Source organism: Papio anubis, chromosome 14 (genome assembly GCF_008728515.1).
Source record: "Papio anubis isolate 15944 chromosome 14, Panubis1.0, whole genome shotgun sequence".
Taxonomy (NCBI): Eukaryota; Metazoa; Chordata; class Mammalia; order Primates; family Cercopithecidae; genus Papio; species Papio anubis.
In genome coordinates, this window is record NC_044989.1 from 40,686,622 (window position 1) to 40,713,352 (window position 26,731).

General features: G+C 37.1%; 1 long non-coding RNA gene across 1 annotated transcript in view; it reads left to right on the forward strand.

Annotated features, from left to right (window-relative positions):
- The window catches only part of LOC103876885, a 39,427-nt gene extending 15,077 nt beyond the window's left edge, over positions 1-24,350 (forward strand). Inside the window, exons 2-6 of the long non-coding RNA XR_636314.4 lie at positions 6,359-6,498; positions 11,582-11,651; positions 13,295-13,477; positions 18,520-18,626; positions 23,504-24,350. This is a non-coding gene — a long non-coding RNA (uncharacterized LOC103876885). The remainder of the gene's footprint in view (positions 1-6,358; positions 6,499-11,581; positions 11,652-13,294; positions 13,478-18,519; positions 18,627-23,503) is intronic.
- The last annotated feature ends 2,381 nt before the right edge of the window (positions 24,351-26,731 follow it).

A 26,731-nucleotide genomic window follows, 5' to 3' on the forward strand; every position in this document is an offset into this window, starting at 1 on the left:
AACCATCTGTGCTTGGAGATGGTTTGGGGGAGGAATTTTAAAACTATATATTCAACTTTATTAGTAGTTATAGAGTTATTCAAGTAATCTATTTTGTGTCAGTTGAGTTGTGGTAATTTGTGTTTTTCAAGGAATTGATTCTCTTTGTCGGTGGTATTTTTAAGTCCTATCTCTTTGCTGATGTTATATCTAGTTATTCTATCAGTTTTTTTTTTTTTTAAATTTATTTATTTATTTATTTATTATTATTATACTTTAAGTTGTAGGGTACATGTGCATAACATGCAGGTTTGTTACATATGATACTTGTGCCATGTTGGTCTGCTGCAATCAGTTTTTGAGAGGGGTGTTGAAGTCTCCAACTGTAATTGTTGATTTGTCTGTTTCTTCTTTCAATTCTAAGAGTGAGTCTTGGCTTTTTGTACTTTGGTGTTCTATTGTTAGACGTATACACATTTAGAATTGCAATATTTTCTTGGTTGATTGACCCTTGCCATTCTCTGTCTCTGCTGCTTTGCTTTGCTTTGAAGTCTACTGCATCTGAAATAATTATAGCCACACTTGCTTTTTTTTTGACTAATGCTTGCATGATGTGTATTTTTCCCTCATTTCTTTTAACTTTCCTATATTGTTGCATTTGAAGTGAGTTTCTTGTAGAAGGATCATGTCTTTTAATCACCTCTGCCCATCTCTGGATTTTCATTGATGTATTTAGGATATTTACCCCATTAAAGCAGGTATTAATATGCTAGAGTTGAGTTTCTCTTTTTTGGTTGTTTTCTCTTTGTTTTCTTTGTTTTTCATTTACTGTTTTTTTCTGCTTTCCTTTACATTTATGAAACTTTCTAAAAATTCCATTTTTATTTATCTTTAATGTTTTGAATGTATTTATTTTAGATGTTATTATATATTATATATAGATAGATAACTTATAACAGTTTACTAGTGTCATCGTTTTATTTGTTTGAGTGAAATTTGGAAGCTCTACCTTTCTTTATATCTTTTTACACTCCCACATTTATATTACAAATATCTTAAGTATTTTTTTCTACATAGATTTAAAATAATACCAGTTTTATAATTTTTATTTCAACTATCAAACATAATTATAAAACAGAAGAGGAGAATAAAATTGTATTGAATTTACTTGTAGTTTTATTTACCATGTTCTTCCCTCTTTCCTGATATTTGAACATTCCTTTAAGAAAAAAAAAACTATTTCCTTTCTGTTTAAAGAACGTCATTTAGCTGGTCTTTTAGGAGACGTCTACCAGCAAGCATTGCCTCTGTTTGTTTGTTTGTTTTAGTCTACTAATGTATTGATTTCCTGTTCATTTCTGAAAGATATTTTCACTAGGTATCACTAGTGAAATTATTTCCTGTATCACTTTAAAAATTATCTGCCACTTCTTTCTATCTTCCATAATTTCTGGTGAGAAATCCACTGTCATTCAAGTTTTTTTCCTTGGAAAGAAAAGTGCTATTTCTTTCTCACAACTGTTGAGATTTTTTTCTTTTCCTTTAGTTTTCAGAAGTTTCACTATGTAGCTTTGTATTGTGTGTGAGAGACTATCCTGTTTGGGATTCATTCAGCTTCTTGAATTGTAGATTTACATCTTTTGTCAAAGTTGGGCAGTTTTTGGCCATTATTTCTTCTATTTCTAATTTCTCAGCATCATCCTTTTTCTCCTCTCCTTCTGAGTCGTCAGTGACCCAAAGTCAGATTATAGTTCCACATGTCCATGAGGGTATACTGTTTTCCAGTCTATTTTCTCTTTGTTGTGTAAATTTGGTAATTTTTATATTTTTCTTCTGATTACTTTCTAATTTACTAATTTTTCCTCTGCCTCCTCCATTCTGCTGTTGAGCTCATCCATTGAGCTTCTTATATTACAATATTTTTCAACTCTAAACTTTTCATTTGTCTTCTTTATATCTTTTATATTTTTGCTGAGACTTTGCATGGTTTAATTTGTTTCAAGCGTGTTTGTAATTTTTCATTGAAATGTTTTCATAATGGTGGCATTAGATTTTTTGTCGATTATCCTAATATATTTGTCTTCTCATTGCTTGCATCTTGGATTGTCTTTTCTTTACTCAGTTAGAGATCTTCCTAGTTCTTGATATGACAAGTGATTTTTGACAGAAATATGGACAGTTTGAGCTTTATATTATAACACTGAATCTCACATAATTCTCTCTTTTAACTTGATTCCTCTGACACGATGCTGGTGGGGATGGGGAATTGCTGACTAATTATTACCAAGTGGGAGTAAATGACAAGGTTCCCTACTAGACTTCCATTGACCCCAGAGGAATGGGTCTTCATTACCGCTGCTTGTAGGTAAGAGAGTTGGCTCTCAATAGGCCTCTACTGATACTCCCTACTGGGAGAAGTTATAGTGACTCATTGTACTAAATGCTTCTCCTATGGTGTCCATGACACCATGAGGGAGAAGTAACACCATTACCATTGGGTAATGGTGAAAGTTCTGCCTCTCTCTATGGCTCCACAATTACCCTAGTGAGGAGAAGTAGGGATGCCTCATACTACTTGACGGGTATGTAAGTTCATGCTCTCCAAGTGGTCTGTCTCCATTGACCCTCACTGGGACATGAGATGGTTACAGCTGGTGACTGTGAAGGTCCCAACTCCCTACTCAGTCTTCTCTGGCAGCACCTTGGTAGATGTTATGGGACCTGTCATGATAGACTGGGGACAATGAAAGTCGAAGTGTTCTACTTGGCCTTTGTTGGCATTTGTTGAGGTGCTAGTTAGCTGAAGTAAGAGGTTATTGTCTAAAATTTTTCTATCTTTCCACTCAACTCCTTTATTTGTCCTTTGACCAAAGTGAGCAGACTTGTGTTAGGGCTTTTTCTCTTTTTTTCTTCTTATCTCTGGCTTTAAGTTTGGGATATATGATGTGAAGAGAACAGAAGGGAACTCATTATCACGTCATTTATGGGTTTTAAGACCCCCATACTAGCCCGCTTTCTTCTCTCTACTTCTCAGAGTTTTATGTTTATTTTTGTATAGTGTCTTGGGTTTTTAGTTGTACTTAGTGTGAGAAATAGGGAAAAGTATGTCTATTCCATCTTTTTGGAAGGAGAAGTTTCAACCACCTATGTCTTCATAAGTATTTACTCATTTTTCTACCAAAAAGTACACTGTAAAACAAGTGGTGTTTGCCCTATGGCTGGGGGAATCAAACGCCTCATCTGTTTAGTTAGCATTAGGTTTGACAAATACTTCCAGGAAGAAGACAAATGAGAAAATAGAAACAAAACAAACAATCAAAATAGATTGCAACTTTAAAGGATGATATATAAATTTGAGCATAATAGGTGCTATTTAGAAATTTAAGTTAAAAATTATTTACAAGCTTTTTAGCTTTTTAAAATCATGTTGTGCTATGTTTTGGTTTTCAATCCAGGGGTTAAGAAAATACTGAGAATCCTGGCACTGTGGCATGCACCTGTAGTCCCAGTTACTTAGGAGGCTGAGGTAGGAGGATCAGTTGAACCTAGGTATTGGAGAACAGCCTTGGCAATATAGTGAGACCTTGTCTCAAAAAAAATAAATAAATAAAAATAAATTAAAAATATGAGAATTCCTGGACATAGCTGTAGATTTTGTGTCAAGTCAGAAAGATTGTGGAAGCATCAATATTATAACCAACCCTATGATACTTATAATTTAATAGACCTTGGGATTTGGTAATCATTTCCACTGGAATGATTTTATTAATTACCTTAAATTTATTATTAAATATTATTATTTATTATTTTTATTAATTACCTTAACATTTTATTAATTACCTTGAACTAATTAAAGTTTCAATAAAATATTTTAATGCTCACATTTTTGTATGCTAACATTCAAGGTTGAATTCCACAGAAAGTTAAGAATTGTCAGTTTACTTCAATTATCTCCTTAGATAACATTTTTTGTTAAATGTGGCCAAATCTATGTCATTATTTAAAAATACAGTTAATCTACAAATTACAGGTCCACACTTTCTTATGGCTTTCTTCTAAAAAATATAGGCTTGTACTTTCAATTTTAATATCTGACTTGAAGATCAACTAGGTGTCAGGTACAAAACTCAACATCTATTCTAGCTTCTTTTCTATTTTTTTCTCTGCCCTTCTTTTTTCATTAATTTTCATGATCACAATTACAATGAATAAGCTTTGAAGTTTTTTTTTTTTTTTTTTTGAGACTGAGTCTGGCTCTGTCACCCAGGCTGGAGTGCAGTGGCCGGATCTCAGCTCACTGCAAGCTCCGCCTCCCGGGTTTACGCCATTCTCCTGCCTCAGCCTCCGGAGTAGCTGGGACCACAGGCGCCCGCCACCTCGCCCGGCTAGTTTTTTGTATTTTTTAGTAGAGACGGGGTTTCACCGTGTTAGCCAGGATAGTCTCGATCTCCTGACCTTGTGATCCGCCTGTTTCTCTTTACTACACTCTTCCTTGTGTACTCTACAGTTCTGACTGTATTTGACCTTTTTTCCAGGAACTACTGCAGTGGTCTCAAGTAAAACAAATCCTAATCTAAACTTCTTAGCTCTCTCCCAATCAAACCATTTATCATTGTATTATTGATTCATTCATTACAAATGGTGGTACCACTCTTTCAGTCTCTCAAACTGGAAACTTCAGTGACATTCGTTCATTCTCTACCCACTAAACATTTAAGTCACCACAAATTCCTTAAGCTCATTACAAATATCTCTTGAATCCAGTAGAATTTTTTTTCCAACACTGTTGCCATGATGTCCATTGTCTCTTTCTTGGAAAGAGCTTCTGCTCTGATTTTTCCAATATATCCCAAATGAATCCCATATAGGCTTATTTTCCCATTCATCTCCATATATTTTCCTATTCATTCCAAATGAATCCTATATAAGTTCATTTTCCACTTGAGTTACATTTCTAATGTATGAATTCATAATGACAGCATCATCAACAATAGTAAATCTCCACATTTATTGTTCTCCTAAAAACATTTCGATCAAGGTTAAATTTCCTCTGCATTGATGTACCATCCAGTTACGTTTCTTTATAGTAGAATGATTTATAATCCTTTGGGTATATACCCAGTAATTGGATTGCTGAGTCAAATGGTATTTCTGGTTCTAGAACCTTGAGGAACCACACTATCTTCCACAATGACTGAACTAATTTACACTCCCACCAACAGTATAAAAGCGTTCCTATTTCTCCACATCCTCTCCAGTATCTGTTGTTTCCTGACGTTTTAATGATTGCCATTCTAACTGGTATGAGATGCTATCTCATCATGGTTTTGATTTGTATTTCTTTAATTACCAGTGATGATGAGCTTTTTTTCATATGGTTGTTGGCCACAAAAATGTCTTCTTTTGAGAATTGACTGTTCATATTCTCCGCCCACTTTTTGATGTTTTTTTTGTTTTTGTTTTTTTTTCTTATGAATTTGTTTAAATTACTTGTAGATTCTGGATATTAGTCCTTTGTCAGATGGATAGATTGCAAACATTTTCTCCAATTCTGTAGGTTGCCTGTTCACTTTGATGATAGCAAAGATTTGGAACCAACCTAAATGCCCAACAATGATAGACTGGATAAAGAAAATGTGGCACATATACACCATGGAATACTATGCAGCCACAAAAAAGGATTAGTTCATGCTCTTTGCAGGGAAATGGATGAAGCTGGAAACCATCATTCTCAGCAAACTAACACAGAAACAGAAAACCAAACACCACATATTTTCACTCATAAGTGGGAGTTGAACAATGAGAACACATGGATACAGGGAGGGAAACATCACACACCGGGACCTGTTGGGAGTGGGGGGTAAGAGGAGGGATAGCATTAGGAGAAATACCTAATGTAGATGACGGGCTGATAGGTGCAGCAAATCACCATAGCACGTGTATGCATATGTAACAAACCTGCAGGTTCTGCATATTTATCCCAGAACTTAAAGTATAATAAAAAAAATAAAAGAAAGGCTCTATATGACAGCTTAAGGGGATTAGAATTTACCAGAGCCAATGGGGAGCCAGAAAGTTTTTTCAAACCAGTAAGTGAGAAATTTGAGGTAGGAGGGGGCTTGCTGTTGTTATTGATACTAATTTGTGATTTAGTCAATATTTTGGTTACTTTACTGTTAACCATCATTGTCTCTCTTTTCTCTAATGGAAAAATAAACCACTAGCCTTGTAAGACTGTAGTTTTCATTGATGTATTGAAAGATTTCTTTTCCTAAATCCAGCTAGGTTTTAATAGTCAAGATAGCTGTCATATTTTTTCTTAACAATGTCTCTTTATGTTAATTTATTCTCCATTTTGATTGTTACTATTCTATTTCAGGCCCTTATCACCTTACATCCAAATAGCTGCAGAAAGAGAGAGAAGAAGAAAGGAAGTAAAAATGAAGGAAGGAGGACTGGGACTGTGTTCAGATGCCCTCCCTAGAGCAATTAAATCAGAATTTCGGAGAAATGGTCAAGGTATTCACAATTTTTCTATGTGCCACCAGGGTTGACAGCCATTGCCTTTTTGGTCCCTTTTAATTAGATTAATTTTACCTCTAAACCTTAACATCAAAACTCAATTAACCTTTTTAAAATGCAACTTTCAGTGCATGTTTTACTCCTAAATTTCCTCAGCCAGAGACTGTAGATAATATACCATTTTTTTTTTCTTTCATTATCTTTCATGGGAAAGATAGCTCTATTGACAAAGCTGTATTAATTTAATCTAGTTCTAAGGCTGGTACTTTCCTGACTTGGCTCATTCTCTTAAAAATCTAAGCATGCTGTAGAGAGTAGGCTTCTCCTGCCTCTGGTGTCTACAGTGAATATTTATGGAGATAAACTTCCAAAATTTTCTTTGATTCTTCTTCTGACTTTCAATTTTCCCTCATGTCAACCTATGTGCTCTTCTATCTGACCTTTCTCCTTCAGATTGACTGAATGACATTTAATCACATCTTCCTCTTTTCTGTGAGGTCTTCACAGATTGATGGCTACATAACCATAGCCCTAATTTTGCAGGGCTACACAAACACCCTTATCTGTATACTGCTCTTATAGACAACCCCAAAGCAAGGGTACCTGAAAATAGTCAAGAAAGATTCCAGGCATGGAGTTAGGAACAAGGCACAAAATGGTAAATGAAGCATCATTTCGTTTATATATTAACATGAGTGGGTCTAAAATGTAGCTTCTTTGTAGTACGTAAGATTGTGATCTCGTCTTCCATGACTGCGTGCCATGATTCTAACAACATGTATCATCCTCCAATACCTGCATTCATTTTTAGGAAAACAAGTTTTATTTTATCCCAGTGGCATACTAGCTAGTGAAACTCTGAAGTCATTTTCTTCTACTCTATGATTAAGCACTGAGGTGTCTGGAAGGAAGTGGAACCCTTCAACTTTGCTGGTATTCTTAGATGGAAGCTTTACACATTTAAAACACTAAGCTTCTCAGTCCACTGACTGGTGCTACTTGGATCACCAGTCCTTGGTGAGATCCAGTCCTATATCCTAACACTGGGCATTATGTTTTTTTCTGCATCCTATCCTATTTAGATTGGGCATCCTTTAAACTGGGATCTTGTTATGTTCCCTGTTACTTGTTATTCTTCAACTCTCTGTTGTGGAGGAGCAGACAATTATGCCTCTTATTATTATTTTAATTCTGTAATAAGCCCAGTGCTATAAATATATTCTCCAACTCTGTGGCTTGCTTTTTCACTCTATTGATGATGTCACTGATTTTTTCCCTAGTTCTTTGAATAGCATCTGTAAATCTTGTGGGTCTCATTTTAGATGTAAAGTTCTCAGAAGAACCTTCTTAGATTATTTAGGATTGTGTCAATGAAGCATTTTAAGCAAAGGCACAATATGAGATTTACATTTTTAGAGGCTCATTCATGCTGTTGTCTTAATGATAGATATAGGAGAAAAGTTAGCATTCTATTGAACAATTCTGAAGATATCTTGGTTGATTATGGCTTAAGATCATGGCAGCAGAGGTAAAAAGAAGTCCGTAGATCCTAGATATATTTAATGAAGAAATTTGAAAGTTGATGAATTAAATGTAAGAGATTGAGAGAGGGTGGTTATATGCTTACCCCATAGATTTCTAGTTTCAGTAAGTATTTGGATAGATAATACAATACAATCACATGTATGACTAGGACTGAGTACACAATAGGATCTTGGCTCACTGCAACCTCTGCCTCCTGGGTTCAAGCAATTCTCCTGGCTCAGCCTCCAGAGGAGCTGGGATTACAGGGCATGTGCCACCATGCCCAGCTAATTTTTTTTTTTTTGTATTTTTAGTAGAGACGGGGTTTCACCATGTTGGAGAGGCTGGTCTTGAACTCCTGACTTTGTGATCCACCCACCTTGGCCTCCCAAAGTGCTGGGATTATAGGCATAAGTCACTGAGCCCAGTCAACAGTAGGTTTTTAATATAATATTTATTTGAATAAGTGAGTGAATGGATGGATGAACAAACCATTTCTGATCAGAAGAATAAATGAAGATTTCATGGGGTAATTTCATGGTTTTGAATAAGATTTCTAGGTCTTGAAGCAGGGGTAGGATTTAGACAGGTATGGATCCAGTAACAAATACACATGCCCTGAATTCTTGAGTGAATGAATGGTAAAAGGGAATGCAGAGGAGCCGGGCGCAGTGGCTCACTCCTGTAATCCCAGCACTGTGAGGCCGAGGTGGGCGGATCACAAGGTCAGATTGAGATTATCCTAGTTAACATGGTGAAACCCCGTCTCTACTGAAAATACAAAATATTAGCCAGGCATGGTGGCGGGAGCCTGTAGTCCCAGCTCTTTGGGAGGTGAGGCAGGAGAATGGTGTGAACCTAGGAGGTGGAGCTCGCAGTAAGCTGAGATCACGCCACTGCGCTTGAGCCTGGGCAACAGAGCGAGACTCCGTCTTAGCCTAAAATTTCCTTAAGCTGATAAGGAACTTCAGCAAAGTCTCAGGATACAAAATCAACGTGCAGAAATCACAAGCATTCTTATACACTAATAACAGACAAACAGAGAGCCAAATCAGTAATGAACTCCCATTCATAATTGCTTCAAAGAGAATAAAATACCTAGGAATCCAACTTACAAGGGATGTAAAGGATCTCTTCAAGGAGAACTACAAACCACTGCTCAGTGAAATAAAAGAGGACACAAACAAATGGAAGAACATACCATGCTCATGGATAGGAAGAATCAATATCGTGAAAATGGCCATACTGCCCAAGCTAATTTATAGATTCAATGTCATCCCCATTAAGCTACCAATGACTTTCTTCACAGAATTGGAGAAACTACTTTAAAGTTCATATGGAACCAAAAAAGAGCCCACACTGCCAACACAATCCTAAGTCTAAAGAACAAAGCTGGAGGCATCATGCTACCTGACTTCAAGCTATACTACGAGGCTACAGTAACCAAAACAGCATGGTACTGGTACCAAAACAGAGATATAGACCAATGGAACAGAACAGAGCCCTCAAAAATAATACCACACATCTACAATCATCTGATAGTTGACAAACCTGACAAAAACAAGAAATGGGGAAAGGATTCCCTGTTTAATAAACAGTGCTGGGAAAACTGGCTAGCCAGAGGTAGAAAGCTGAAACTGGATCCCTTCCTTACACCTTATACAAAAATTAATTCAAGATGGATTTGAGACTTAAATGTTAGACCTAACACCATAAAAACCCTAGAAGAAAACCTAGGCAATACCATTCAGGACATAGGCATGGGCAAGGACTTCATGTCTAAAACACCAAAAACAATGGCAACAAAAGTCAAAATTGACAAATGAGATCTAATTAAACTAAAGAGCTTCTGCACAGCAAAAGAAACTACCATCAGAGTGAACAGGCAACCTACAGAATGGGAGAAAATTTTTGCAATCTACTCATCTGACAGGGTTAATATCCAGAACCTACAAAGAACTCAAACAAGTTTATAAGAAAAAACAAACAACACCTCAAAAGGTGGGCAAAGGATATGAACAGACACTTCTCAAAAGAAGACATTTATGCAGCCAACAGACACATGAAAAAATGCTCATCATCACTGACCATCAGATAAATGCAAATCAAAACCACAATGAGATACCATCTCACACCAGTTAGAATGGCGATCATTAAAAAGTCAGGAAACAACAGGTGCTGGAGAGGATGTGGAGAAACAGAAACATTTTTACACTGTTGGTGGGACTGTAAACTAGTTCAACCATTGTGGAAGACAGTACGGTGATTCCTCGAGGATCTAGAACTAGAAATACCATTTGACCGAGCGATCTCATTACTGGGTATATACCCAAAGGATTGTAAATCATGCTGCTATAAAGACACATGCACATGTATGTTTATTGCGGCACTATTCACAATAGCAAAGACTTGGAACCAACCGAAATGTCCATCAGTGACAGACTGGATTAAGAAAATGTGGCACATATACACCATGTAATACTATGCAGCCATAAAAAAGGCTGAGTTCATGTCCTTTGTAGGGACATGGATGCAGCTGGAAACCATCATTCTCAGCAAACTATCACAAGAACAGAAAACCAAATACCACATGTTCTCACTCATAGGTGGGAACTGAACAATGAGAACACTCAGACACAGGAAGGGGAACATCACACACCGGGGCCTGTTGTGGGGTGGGGAGAGGGGGGAGGTTTAGCATTAGGAGATATACCTAATGTAAACAATGAGTTAATGGGTACAGCACACCAACATGGCACATGTATACATATGTAACAAACCTGCACATTGTGCACATGTACTCTAGAACATAAAGTATTATAATAATAATAAAAGACATGTCAACTAAAAAAAAAGCGGGGAATACAGAAATTCCACGTGGACAGAAGAGTTTGAGTAATAGCCACGAAGCAACATGGTACAGAATCTGTTTGGCAATTGTGAAGAGTTTACTTTGGCTGAAGCCTGGGGTAATGGAAGGGAGTGGTATAAAACCAAAGTGCCCAGGTAGCAAGCTCAGCACTTTGACTTTGGGTGTGTTAAATGAAGGGGTTGTGACATTATCAAGATTGCTGTTTTCTATAAGATTTAATTTTCCTGGTTGATGAGATCTGATGATGATAGAATACTGGAGTAATCATAAAGCCACATGTTAGCAGAGACAAGTAGTCTGTTGAGTTCTCACTTGGCACTCTCTGGAAGAAAATACCTAACAGTTTTGTTTTTCCTAAAGGGACATCTTACTTTCCAAGTTAGCTACTCAATCTAATATGAAACATATTAGACAAGAAGGAAGAGAAAGAGAGATATGGTGGTGTGTAATCGCTGGTCAGAATGAAGTGCTCAGGTTTCAGATAGTCATGCTTATACGATCACTTGCATTTTAAATTCTGCCAAAAGCATTGGAAACCGGAATCATTGTAGTTACCATAAGAGATAGCATCCAGGAGTCTCTTAAATAATTCTAATAGCCTTAAATAACAGGAACATTTAATTCATGTATTGTTGGTATTGTTAAAACATTTGATAATATGCATTATGTATTTTTGTATTTCAGATTAAATGATCAAGTCATTATTGTGGATTTAGATCTAAGTGACCTGGCAGAAACCATGGAGATGATCTTGGTAAACTCACCTAAGTTTTAAATTTCCTCACAGAGTTTAATTTTGCCCTTTTGTGTCATGGTAAATGAGAGGCTCTCTTGCCTCCACTTTGTTCCAAACTCATGTCCTATGATCTGCAAGAAATATTTTCTCTTTATTTGCAAGGATATTGCTCAAGCTTCTATTTATGAGCCCCTGAACAATAGAATAGACAGCCCTACTGAGACTATTTTGCCTTTGTGTGGTACAAAGGGACCTCCCTCTAGGAGAAGACAAAAAGAATTTAAGTCTATAACTCATTTAAAAAAATCAAAACAAAGCAAACAAAACAGAAAAACCCCAGCGTTCAAATATTTCTGCTCTCTATTGGAACTGGCGATCCTCCCTTTTAACTGAATTACCATATTCCTGAGCTCAGGAACTGCAGCTATTGTGAAATTTATAATCTGTTTATAGTACCCAACATAGTATTCTTATTCTTAAATAAGTTCCTAAATATTTGTGAAATGATATTTCCCTTAATTCATTCATATTGTGCAGTTAATGAGATTATTTGTCATTGGATATTGACTATAAAAATCAGTGCTGAAAGCCTTTACTAATTATTTATACTAATGTATCATTTAATGTTTATTCTAGCTTCCTATGCAGACAGCCTAGTTAGGTCTGATTGTGTCCATGGGCCTATCTCTATAGAACAGGCAGAGACATTCATGCTAAATAAAATACAATGAAGAAAAGTAATTTTTTTGCATGTTAGTTCTTTGTTTTGCATTTTGTTTCATTGAGTTGTAATGGAAAGAGCTTGAAGAGATGAGCTAAAAAAAGGTAGGCAATTCAAAGATATTTTGATTGGAACTGTTGGGCAAGTGAGTGGAGAGAAAATGTTGGAACACCTGAGCATTCTCTCTCAGTGGCCTAGTTGAACTCCAGTGAACATCTTGTTCTGAGGGTGATTTAAAGACACTGATAAATAAGGAGACATCCTGTTAAGCTAGTTAAAGTTAGACTGAATAAGAGAGGTTAGTTTGGTACTAATTTGGGATAGTTGAGTAGTGATGGTGAGCCCGATAAGGCAGGGTAGCTCTCAGTACTCACTCAGCCATTGGTACCAAAGGAAAATCAAAGGCTGCAAAAATGCCATGTTATTAAACATGTTTTAGGAGCTAAGCAGGTCTGGAGACTCATCACAGCCACCTGAGCCCATAAATTATTAAACATGACATCTATGCTATTTATCAACACAGGAAAAAGGTACAAATGGTTTCTTTAAAAAATGCACAGACATTACATGGAGACATATATTTTTCCAAACCAGTGCTTATCTTGAGATAGTTTAGAACTGTCAACAAACTACTTTAATGAGGCTGCTTTCTGAGGGAAAACAAGCTCAGTAAATCACTCTGTTTTTCTTTGTTTTTTTCATCCCGCATGTAAAATTTTAACCACATTTGACAGAGGAAGTGAATCTCTGGGCCAAAATACTCGACAATTTTCTTATCCACAGATAGAGGTAAATGGCAACTATAGCTCATCAGTGACAGCATTAGTCATTGTGATTTGTTTTTAACTTGTTACAGAGTGAAATAACACTGGTAAGTTCTGGAAGGTGTTTCATAGTGTTCCAAAATGTGTCATCCCTGTGCATTTGCATTTGTTTCAAGGATGTAAAGAGGAAAAACTCAAAGCAATGTGTGTTCTGATCAAGAAATGACTGGAAAAGGCAGCTACCTGATATGGAACAGTCAAGAACTGAAGGTTTATTTGGAATGAGAGGTGTTGTCCAACTGCGAGACTGAGTGATTTAAGCTGAGAATAAATGGGAACATAATCAATAGTCACTCCAGGTAGGCAGTTACTGACAGCTGTCTTGAAAGTTTCATCTCTCTTCTCTTTTTGCAGCCATGTTTACACTGCATCCACAGATTGTGATATTGTTTATGAGGGACAGAAAAAGTCCTTCCATTTATTCTTGTTCTTAATGAAAACTTCTGAGTTGTTATGCTTTGAAATTACAATGATAAAGTGGCTCTTTGAGAATAAAAGATTCAATATATTACAATTGAGAATAAAATATTTAATATATTACAAAGCCAGCTTGTATGTTGGACAGGTAAGCATGCCTCCTGGTTAAGTATTCTTTATTACATGTTTCCTCTATGGTCAGTCATCAATGTTTATATTAGCTGTTTTCTCTTTTCCGTAGTTTTATGGTTATGGGTTAAGTTGTTGTATTCGTCCTGGTCTCTACCAATGTAGTTATTTTATTGATATAGACATTAGGAACTACTCAATAAATATGTGTTGCAGGACAAACTATAATTGCAATGTGTCATATTTGGATAATACTTTACAGTTTGCAAAGCACTTTAGCATACTTTATTTAGTTAAACCACACTGCCACACAAATGAACTGTCCAAAATGTATGCTTTTTAAGCCTCTCTATTTTATAGTCATACCTCATATGTCACACACAAATATCATAGACATAGATAGACAGACACATAACTACATAAGCAGTATTCCCTAAACTCATATTTTGTGCTTCATTTAGGATTTCTTACCAGTATAATTTTCATTTGGAAAACCTTCCCTCCTCTTTATATTACAAAAAAGACAATCTGATGATTCAGAAATAGTTTTTTTTTTCTTTTTCTGTTTTGGTTCCTGTAACTAAGACAGACACTGATGAGGCCCATCACAACATGGAGTACAACTGTAAATAAGATGAAGTTCTTGGCTTCTGGGAGATTAAAATCCACTTATTTTCTTCACCCAATCCTCCCCAACTAGCAGTCTCATTAGAGAATGCCATTTTTAAGCACTTATTTTAGAACCTTGGGAGGCAAGCTGGAGACTGGGAAGCCTTTACACTTGTTGAAACTCTTCTATGCTTAGATGTAAGGCTCTTTTTCATCTAGTTGCTTTTATAATACAAAAAGCAAGGCCAATTATTCAGAGCATAATCAGCGGGTCCAGGGTATTGAAACACTCCTCTTAACAACAATGTCAAGTTACTTTATTTGTTCATGAAGCACTTGAAAAATGAGAAAGAACAGCAGGTCTTCAAGATAGAACAGAGAAAGAGTTGGCCTCGAGTGTTTTATTATCAAAAGAGGGTGTTAACATGCATAGAAATGTCAAATCTCTACTAAAAAAAAAAAAAAAAATCAATGAATGACACATCCAGTTGCAGCTCACTCAACCCTGATTTAACAATCATTTGAGATCTTACAAGGGAATGATTCTGAAGAATAAAATGTATTTCAGTTTCACCCGCTGAGTATTAATGCATTTGAAACATTGGAGGGAAGACGTCAAAAGAAAATAGAATATCTGTACTACCACCTACATTCCCTCAAACATAAAAATATAATGTAGTTGTATGAAAGTAAGTTCTGTAGAACACTACTTTTATTAAAATGTGTATAATCCTGTAGGCTTGAAAAGTGCAGATACTGCCATAAGATAAACTGATAATATCACTGCTTAGTATTCATACAGCATTTTTCTTTTCAGAACCCTGAAGCAATTTATGGATCTAACTTAGTCTTCATGTGTAGACATTTGGCATCTTAGTCAGTGTGCTTTAACAAGTCAAGAAATCTGGAAAGTGACCAGGTCTCACCGTAGGTGAAGTTTTTAGCAATTTGACTAACTTCAGTTTCTTATTGTGAGCCTGAAAAATAACAGGGGAATGGTCCCCAAACCTAGGGAAATGAGGCACCTGGGCAGTGTCTCCATGAAGTGTTGCAACATGTGTCTAGGACACCATTAAAAGCCTCAGCCCTGACATTCCTATACTCCATTGAATGCTCTCAGTAACAAATTAAAAGGGATGACTTTAATTGAATCACTTCATTGAAGGGTCCAGTGACTTTTACTCAGAAATGGCAGAGGGTTTGTTCCAAAATGACATCTGGTGAAGAGACTGCGTAAGACTCTCTGGCATTATAGTAATATTTTATTTAATAATATTCTATTGAAGCATTTATATTTCACGTCAAGGTTTTTGTTTTAGGGATGAGATACTGTACTAAAGTACAATGGAGTTCTTAGGATATTAGGCCTTATGCAAGATAAAGCACATTGTTGCCACGGGGATCAGTAAATAGTCCTGGTCTGTGACACTAGTTCCCACTGCTAAGACATGGGTGGGAGAAGGTGGTTCCCACAGACTGTTTTCTCTAGATAAAAATACGGTGCAGTTTCTATTTAAGGGCAATTTTTAAAAATTCTCAGTCATTTGACCCAAAAGGAACATACCGTATCATTTTCTGAACAATTGAGCAGTGAGCCCGCTTCTAATATTCTGAGATTATATTTGTATGCAATATTAATTATGCTCATGCTCTGTCATGTCAATGGTGTTGTTGCAACTGCAGTTATTTTTTTTTTTTCTTTTGAGACAGGGTTTTTCTCTGTTGCCCAGGATGGAGTGCAGTGGCAAGATCACAGCAGCCTCAACCTGCAAGTGATTCTCTCACCTCAATCTCCCAGTAGCTGGGGCTACAGACACATGCCACCATGCCTGGTTAATTAAAAAAAAAAAAATGTAAAGACAGCATCTCACTAGGTTGCCCAGGCTTGCAGCTTTTTAAAAAAATTGTGTTTTTTTCACATGGTCTTAAGAAAGAAATTGCTTGTGAAGATTCATGCATGACAGACTCAAATTACTTTTTAACAACATACAATATATACTTAATACATTGAAGGTAACTTTAAAAAAGTTGTTTTGGTTTGTGAAGCATTACTCCAAGTGATGGTTATGAACTTGAATTCTATGAATACTGCTTTTATCATCTCTAGTAAGGAAATTCAAAGCATTACATTTCTCCTAGTGCTCATTATTAAATAATATGTCAACATAAATATAATTGGCCCTTACATTTGTAGGATGCTGTATAGTTTCCAAAGTGACTTTACCACCAATAATTTTGCCTGACTTACTTCACAAACCTGTGAAATAGGCAGGTCTAGTAATTATTTACTAGTCTCCATGTGTATGAGGAGATTAAGGATCAAAAAGGCTAAAATGCCTGCTTAAAGCCAAATAGATAATAAGTATATAATTGAGTACTAGGCCCCACAATGAAAATACTCTCTCTACTATGGTATTAGGAAAATGGCATACTACTCATGCAATTACTCTTATAAACTCTATCATTGTATCATAAAGGCTTTTGGATTTAATTCTATGACAATACCAAAGCATCATCAAAATTACTGTCTGAAATTTCTGTTGAACTAAATAGCAGTTAAGTAAAATGATCCATTGACTAGGGTTGATTATCGTCATAATCCAGTAAATGGTATTCATTTTAATAAGATTTCATACACATCAAAAAGAATTAATTTTGAGTTCATTTTAAATTCTGACCAAAGCAAGTTTTATTTTTCCACTTACAAGCTAAGTTTGCTGCTTCTATTTTTCCTCCAATCACCTCTTGTAGCTTGCCAGCCTTAGTAAGTTTATCATTGCACTCTACCTGCCTTTTTGCATTACTTTGATGAATGTAAAGGTAGCATATCCAGGTTTTTTTAAAGTATTATTATTACTCCTCATGCTGCCTTCTTTTAAGGTGTGTGTGTGTGTGTGTGTGTGTATATATATAGTACGTGTGTGTGTGTGTGTGTATATATATATATATATATATAAAATAAATCAGAGATATGGTGTTGTCCTGTTGCCTAGGCTGGAGTGCGGTGATGTGATTATAGCGCACTGCAGCCTTGAAATCCTGGGCCCAAACGATTCTCCCACCTCAGCCTCTTGAGTAACTAGGACCACAGGCATGTGCCACCATGCCCAGCTAATTTTTAATTTTTTTGTAGAGATGGGGTCTCACTATATTGTCCAGGCTTGTTTCAAAGTCCTGGCTTAAAAGTGATCCCCTCTCTTGGCTTCCCAAAGTGTTGGGATTACAAGAGTGAGTCACCATGACTGGCTGGTATATTCTCTGTATAGAATACTCATTGGACTGTTTCCAATTTTATATAAGTATAATTTATTAAGGAATCAGTTCTAAATACAAGTATGTTGATCAACTCTGCTTCAGGAGTTCTAAAGCACATGTTTTCCCTTTCTTATATACCATTCTTCATCATGCAGGGTCTTTCCTCTTTTAATATCATTGATAAAAGCTGTCACTTGACTTAAAAAGAAGCTCGTTTTTCTCACTGTCCTCCTGTGAGAAACTTCTGTCTGGTACCACTATTCACATCTCTAGAGTTAAACGTTTCGTGTCTCTACTCAGCTTCTTTATTGTCTTACCCTTTATTCCTATGAACCACCCTATGACTTTCCACAATTTTTATTTTCTGCTTAGAGTCTGCTTCTCATGCTGCAGCCAAAGAACACTGCTTGCTACAGAAGAGTAAAAAACAAATAAATAAATAAATAAATAAGTGTTATAATTGGTTGGTACTGTTAACTCATTTGACTCATGCCTTAAAATAACCAAACATTTTTAACATTTTTGTCATCAAGCATTGTTTATTACAACATTATTATATTTTCTTCAAATTGCCGTACATTGTTTACTGAGATAGACATTTTGCTTGATTCCACATATTTTTCCTGGGTTGTGTTTATTCCCCCTTTTTCTGGCCAAATGAATTACATGCATTTAAAAAGCTTCCTATGATCTATATTTGTACCAGTGGTTCGCAAACCACATCAGACTCACCTAGGTTTGGGACTCACTCATTTAAATAACACATCACTCACCACCAGGCTTATTTATGACAGAAAGTGAAGTGCTGGTTGCCTAGGTGATTTCTCTAGATCAAAGACAAAAGTCATTTAGCCTTTTCTCCAGTCTAGAAATCTGTTTGCTCTGCTAATTGAACTACCCTAATAAAATCAATAATGTCCCTTATCTTCAGTGAAGTAGGAAAGAAATCCATTCCGAAGTGGCAGAGAAGCTGCTTTTTCCTCCTGCATGCTGCCTGCTAGTGTGGATCTTGGCATAACAGACACTACTTGACAAAAGGTAAGTGTACCAAAGTAAAAACCATACTCTTGGTGAGTTCATTCATTCCTAATAAAGACTTAGGTCTCTTTTCCTGCAACTATTGTCACTAAGTGAGTGTGAAGAGGTGCCTTCTTATTTTTGGACATCATGGGAGGTGGGATTAGTGAGCAAGAGGTGAGAATGGGTGACTATCACCAGTCTTGTCGCTAAGGGCTAGATTGGTTCATCTCTGCCTCTACTGTGCATGTAAATAAACGCAGTTCCCTGGGAGCCTATGTTAGGTTCAGGGCCAAAAAATTAACATACCACAACTATATATACTCTTTATTAATTTTATTTATATATATATGTGTGTGTGTGTATATATATATATATATCCTTTTTTATTTCTTAACTTGTTAAAGGAAAGAGGATGAGAACTTACGGGAAAATAATTAAGTTGAAATGTCCTTATTTTATCTAATTCAGCCTGCTCCTATTCCTCTGTTCCCTTATCAGTAATTATCGTAACCACTTACACAATCACTCAGGTTTGGAACCAACCTATTCAACTGGTCTCTGGGCCTTCTGCCTGGAAGTCCTCCTTGCTCCCTTTCACATTGCATCCAATGTGGTCTTTACTAAGCTTGCATCTGATTTTATCTTTCCTCTGGTTTAAATCATTCAGCCGCTTCCCACAGATTCATGGTTATGGTCAGATTCCTGAGCAAAGTATGCAAACCCCTTCAAGATCTGGCATTGCCTGCTTCTCGGGGTTTATCTTCCATCCCTGTGCCATAAGCACCTTCCTCTCCACTCATATCAAAATGTTTGCCTCTTCCAGAACTTGTTGGAGTCTTTAATGTTCTAGTATTAATGTAATACTATCATACATTTCTGAAAGAAGCATTCTGAAAGAAGAAAGGGTGCAACATTCCTTAAATATATTTAACTTTGGAACATTTTACAGTAGATGTTATATGAGAAACACACTTAGGTAAATGGCACTTAACATATTCTGGTATATATTGTAATGTATATCATGCCATTAAGCATCTTTCATTATTTATTTTATTTATTTTAATTTATTTTTTGAGATGGGATCTTACTCTCTCACCCAGGTTGGAGTGCCATGGTGCAATCTTGGCCCACTGCAGCCTCTGCCTCCTGGGTTCAAGCAATTCTCCTACCTCAGCCTCCTGAGTAGCTGGGATTACAGGGGCCCACCACTACGCCTGGCTAATTTTTGCATTTTTAGTAGAAACAGGGTTTCACCATGTTGGCCAGGGAACTCTTGACCTCAGGTGTTTAACCCAGTATTTCCCAAATTTTTTTGACTACATTTCTTTTTCTTCATGGAATACTTATTAAAATCTTGCAAAACTAGAGTTCACATAACATAAAGAAAATCTTGTTGGCTAGGCATGGTGGCTGATGCTTGTAATTTGAGCACTTTGGGAGGATGAGGTGGGAGTATGGCTTGAGACCAGGAGTTCAAAAGCAGCCTAGGCAACATAGCAAGATCCCACCTAGATGTACATTTTTTAAATTAGTGGGGCATGGTGGTGTGCACCTGTAGCCCCCGCTGCTCAGAAGACTGAGGTGGGAGGATCGGAAGGCTGAGGTGGGAGGATCGCTTGAGCCAGGAGGTTGAGGCTCCAGTGAGCTGTGATCATGACATTGCATTTCAGCATGGGAGACAGAGAGAGAAACTGACTCAAAAAAAAAAAAAAAGAATACCCCAGGCTGGGCGCGGTGGCTCATGCCTGTAATCCCAACACTTTGGGAGGCTGAGGCCAGTGGATCATGAGGCTAGAAGTTTAAAACCAGCCTGGTCAACATAGTGAAACCCCGTCACTACTAAAAATACAAAAAACTAGCCATGCATGGTGGTGGGTACCTGTAATCCCAGCTACTCTGGAGGCTGAAGCAGGAGCATTGCTTGAATCAGAGAGGCAGAGGTTGCAGTCAGCGGAGGTCGTGCTGCTGCACTACAACCAGGGTGACAGTGTGAGACTCTGTCTTAAAAAAAAAAAAAAAAAAAGAATGCCCCATCTCACACTGTAAGATCTATCGTATACAAGACAGCTATCTGTTTTGTCTTGTCATTTAAACTTTTTTTAAATTTAAATTTTAATTTATTTTATTATTTGAGATGAGGTCTCACTCTGTTGCCCAGGCTGGAGTACAGTGGTGTGACCTCGGCTCACTGCAACCTCCACCTCCTGGTCTCGGGCAATCCTCCCACCTCAGCCTTCCGAGTGGCTAGTACTACAAGTGCTTGCCACGATATCTGGCTGATATTTTTGTATTTTTGGTGGACACAGGGTTTCACCATGTTGCCCAAGCTGGTCTTGAGTTCCTGAGCTCAAGTGACCCACCTGCCTCGGACTCCCAGAGTGTTGGGATTGCAGGCATGAGCCACCGTACCCAGCCTAAACTTTTTAAATACATTCATTCACATAAAGTGGCTCACACAGAAAAGTATTGATGTTCTTTCAAAACCATCAGGAACATCAGCTTTTATTGGAATGAACAGAAAATAGAAACTGATTGCTATTCTTTGAAAAGAGGACTCTTTTGTATACATACCATAGCCCCTGTTAGCTATTCAGTAAAAGCCTTTGAGGTTTCTGCAGTAAATCAAAGTGATTACAAAAAAAAAAAAAAGTTTGCTTCTGTCCTCAACGCCTCCATAGGTGTCATTTTTTCTACTTAAAATCATATTTTTTTTCTCCACCCAGTTAATTTTCATCCTTCAAGGTCTTTAAAAGGAATGTTCCCAAACTTTTAATGATAAAGATTTTTTTTTTTTATCAGTACTTCCAAAGCATCCTCAGCAAATATCCTAGCACCTGTCATACAGACTTACATTTGCTGGGGCATGACTCTGTGTCTCTCACCAGATAAAAACTCTGTGAGGTGAAGGACTGTGTTATTTTGACTTTATATCTTCCAGAACCTACAAGTGGGCATGGGATGTAGAAAATTTAAATTAAATAAGGAATTGTATGAGTCAATAAAACAAGTAGGTAAATAATGCAAATAAATATCTGAGGTTTCTGGGAAGGGAGACTTACAAAGCACACCTTCTTAAGAACAGTTGCTCATGGCTAAATAGCTCCTTTTACAATCTCACCACCAATCTTTCCATTCTGTGGAAACCACACTTTTCAGGTCCAGCCTGCTCTCCCAAGTACTCTAGGTGAGGCTTATCTCCCTCCGTAATAAACACCCATTGGATATCATGTAGTATTGCCTAACCAAGCTATCTCATTTCCACAAACCAATTAGCTCAACATTTCCATTTCTTCTGATGTTTTTCCCAAGTAATTAGAAAATTCCATTAGTGTTCTTATAGCTAAACATAGAACTCATCAATATTACTTCTTTAATCTATAGGCAGCTCCATTGCTTCATTAGACTAGATATATAGAAGAAAGACTAAGAGCAGCAGAATCAGAGACTTGAGTGTAAACCCTGGTTTTTCCACTTTCTATCTGTGCCATGTAGGCTGTGTTACTTGTGTTATGTTTCTCTTTAAGCCACAGGTGCTCTTCCAGAAAGTTGTGCATTACAATATCATCTATGTGTTGTTTTTATAGTACGAGACAGGGAGATCTATCAAGTCTCTAATCTCCCCCAACAAAGAGTAACTTATCTGTAGATAGTAGATCAATAGTAATTATGTGTATTAATATGAAGAATCTTTCAATTGATATTGGATATACCAAATTTCATTTGGTTTCATACTTCTAGATCATAGAGTTTTTGTAACTGCCTGAAGGGTTTACCTTGCCTGCTGCCTAGAGAGAACTGATTTATCCAAGACAGGGGAATTGCAATGGAGAAAGAGTAATTCATGCAGAGCCAACTGTGTGGGACACCAGAGTTTTATTATTACTCAAATCAGTCTCCCTGAGCATTTGGGGATCAGAATTTTTAAAGATAATTTGGCAGGTAGGGGCTTGGGAAGTGGGGAGTGCTGATTGGTCAGGTTGGAGATGGAATCATAGGGGATTGAAGTTAGGTTTTCTTAATGTCTTCTCTTTTGGGTCAGATTACTGGTCAGGGTGGTGTGAACTGATCCATGGAGTGCAGGGTCTGCAAAATATCTCAAGCATTCATCTTAGGTTTTACAATAGTGATGTTATCTCCAGGAGCAATTTAAGGAAGTTCAGACTCTTGGAACCAGAGGCTGCATGACCCCTAAATTGTAATTTTTAATCTTGTAGCTAATTTGTTAGTCCTGCAAAGGCAGACTTCACCTCAGATAAGAAGGGGGTCTTTTTGGGAAACGGCTGTTATCAATTTTGTTTCAGAGTCAAACCATGAACTGAATTCCTTCCCAAAGTTAGTTCGGCCTATGCCCAGGAATGAGCAAGGACAGCTTAAAGGTTAGAAGCAAGATAGAGTCAGTTAGGTCTGATTTCTTTCTGTCTTAATTTCCTCAGTTATAATTTTGCAAAGGTGGTTTCATTTTCAATAGAGTATATGAGACGTGAGTCTCTGAGTTGTAGTGGTAGAAAGATATCTTATTACAGTTAAAATAGCATTACATAAACTTACGTTAATATTGAGGTCACTTAAGTTTTTGACTGGAAAGGTTCTTATTGCTCTTCAAATTCAGATGTGGACATAAACGTGAAAGATGACAAAAGATTCCGGCCTGAGCCTCTGGCAAGATTGTCTTTCCCTTTGCTCAGTTCCTTCATCCTTTCTTGCCATTATTTCCATGGTTCTGTAATCCCCTGTCTCAGCACTCCATGTTCTTATTTTTGCTCATATCTGGCCCACATTATTATTCATTAGACTCACTTCTTTGTCCACTAAATTCAATATCTCATGGTTTTCTTGAAGAGTTAGTTGTATAAATCTTTTCTTTCTTTCTCATTATTCCCCATATGCCTCCCTAGATCCATCCTTCCTTTTCCTATACTTTGCTCAGTCGCCTGGAAGACTGACCTCAAAAGCAAAATCACCTGGATTTCCTTGCCAGTTGGCTTTCAAATGTGCTCAGCCAATGAGAGGCTGGAAAGAAATTGACAGCTGGGAAAAGAGGAAGATCGGTGTACAAGAGGAAGATTGGTGTACAAGAGGAAGATTGGTGTACCTCCCACTCACATCTCATTACCTGCCATGGTCCTAGTAGTGACTGTTCTTATTATGGCCACAATTACTCTTGGACAGGCCCGTATCCACAGCTCCATCCCTCAACTAGGCTTCATGAACACTGTTCTCTGCCCTTATCTCTTTCTGTGTACGGGTGATAACGGTTTCCTGACATCAGAGTTCCTGAGTGCCTCATATATTGTTAGTCCCTGAACTTTGTTGGTTCCTGAACCTTGCCCCAACATCAATAAAAAGTTCCTTGATTAAATACTTTTCAGTTGAATCTTTCCTGCTGGGACCTGTCCAATTCGACTTTAGTATACCTTTCATGCCAAGAAAATGATATTTTCCTGCCAGGATTTGGCTGAAAGGGCTCACAGTGGGTGAGGGGATGAGATTACTTATTAAGTGATAAAATGGAGATCTACAGAGGTTAACTTGCCTAAGATCACATGGTTGGTCAACTCATGGTCAATTCATTAAAATATTTATTAAAACATAGAATCAGTCAGGCAGTGGAGATAAGAGACACATAAAACACTCATGTGCCCTTAATAATTTATATTCTAGGCCAGGTGCGGTGGCTCACACCTGTAATCCCAGCACTTTGGGAGATCGAGGCAGGTGGATCACCTGAGGCTGGGAGTTCAAGACCAGCCTAACCCACATAGAGAAACCCTGTCTCTACTAAAAACACAAAATTAGCTGGGCGTGGTGGCACATACCTGTAATCCCAGCTACTCAGGAGGCTGAGGCAGGAGAATCACTTGAACCCAGGAGGCAGAGGTTGCAGTGAGCCGAAATCGCACCATTGCACTCAGCCTGGGCAACAAGACCGAAACTCCATCTCAAAAAAAAAAAAAAAAAAAGAAGAAGAAGAAAGAAAAGAAAGAAAGAAAGAAAGAGAAAAGAAAGAAAGAAAGAAAATTATATTGTAGTATAGGAGAAAGGTGTATAACCAATATTTAAAATGTAGCAATAGTAAATACTCAATGTTAAGGGAACCCTGAATTTAACCTAGGCATTGTGGATGAAACCATGAGAGAGATGGGGAAAAACATGATTATCTGAGTAGAATGAAAAGCATATGTTCAATCTGTCCTCCCTCAACATTTTTCTTACTTCCACTCTAATGTGTAAAGTCTAATCCAATCACCAGCTGTTTTCTTCCAGGCTGCTTGCAATAGTCTCCTGTAAAGTAGTATATCATCTGTGCTTTTCGTCATCTAATCCATTCTCTACACTGGGGTCAGAATGATCTTTTAAAATGCAAATCTGAGACAATTCTCTGCTTACAACTATTTTTTCACTCCCAATTTTCCCTAGGATAAAGAAAAAAATGGCTAACAAGTTCTTACATAGACTGCCCACTTCGTGAACTTTATCTCTAGCTACTGACTTTCTCTTTTTTTATGTTAACTTATATAATCTACTTTTACTTCATTGAAAAGTTATTCTTCTTTGACTCCAAGACCTTTGCACATTCTATTCTCTGTCTTTAACGTTCCTCTGAACCACCTGTCATTTATGTTGGTGATTTATACCCATACTTCAAGCATTAGCTCAAAAATGACTTCCTTGAGAAAGCTTCCCATGAAAATTCCTAGACCAAATGAGTTCCCTGTTATATGCTCTCATGACACCCTATAGTTACTCTTTACAGTATTTATCTCAATTCTAATGAAGTTAAATGTGTTTGTTGTTCTTACGTTTTTCACCTCTTGAGAACTGGCATGATTTCCATCTCTTCACTACTTTAGCCTCAATGTTAGATCCAGTGCTGTATAGGTGGTAAGAGCTCAGTAAATAATTTTTGAAACAATGTGCGAATATAAGAAAACTCAGACTCTGAGAAATCATTTTGCATTAGGGGAAAGTGCAAGTCATTCTGAGCGATGAAACTGTGGCGGGAGAAGACTGTAAAGGGCAAGTCTTGAAACGGCCTTAAATGCACCATAGGAAATTTAGACTTTTCTCTGTTGTGATAAACAGTCATTATCATGATCATTATTATTACTTTTAACAAACTTATTAAGATTTATTGACTGGATGAAGAATGAGTTGATGCAGAAAGAAACTGTAATCAGAAGAGCAATTAAAATAAAATGAAATGATCTGGAAGTCAACATTAAGAGCATGCACTAAAGTAGTGCTTCTCAAATTTGGTGCCTATCTTAATCACTGGTTGAGGTCACAAAGCCCACAGAGGCCCAGCCTTCTCAAAGTAGGATAGAGCCTGAGGTTTTTTACTTTTATCAAGTTCCTCAAGAAATTCTGAAACCCATACAAGTTTGAGGACCTCTGAAGTAAAGTTAAGACAGTGAGATATACTCTTGATCTGGCTCAATGATAAAAAGTAGAAAAGCACAACAGAGGCGTATATTTTAACTATTAGGTTATTAGCTAATGTGGGGAGGTATAACTAGCCCTACAGCTTTATGACTGGCATGAAACTCACTTGTATTCTCCCCAGATTCTGTGTCTGAACTCTGCAAAATCTATCTCAGTTTGCCACTGAAAGTTAAAGTCAGTGGTGGCTCACGCCTGTAATCCCAGCACTTTGGGAGGCCGAGGCGGGCGGATTATAAGGTCAGGAGATCGAGGCCATCCTGGCTAACAGGGTGAAACTCCGTCTCTACTAAAAATACAAAAAATTAGCCGGGCGTGGTGGCGGGCGCCTGTAGTCCCAGTTACTCGGGAGGCTGAGTCAGGAGGACGGTGTGAACCTGGGAGGCGGAGCTTGCAGTGAGCTGAGATAGCACCACTGCACTCCAGCCTGGGCGACAGAGAGAGACTCCATCTCAAAAAAAAAAAAAAAAAAAAGCTAAAGCCAGAATTCCTCCTGACATGATATGTAACAGATTATAAAGGATTATAAAAGAACTTGGATATTCTAATTCCCAGTCTGTCTATGATAAGGTCTTAAAAATCACAAGTGAAAAATTTATGACATTTTAGAATATATATATATATATTTAGAATATTATATATATTCTAAAATATTTAGAATATCTATGTATATATATTTAGCA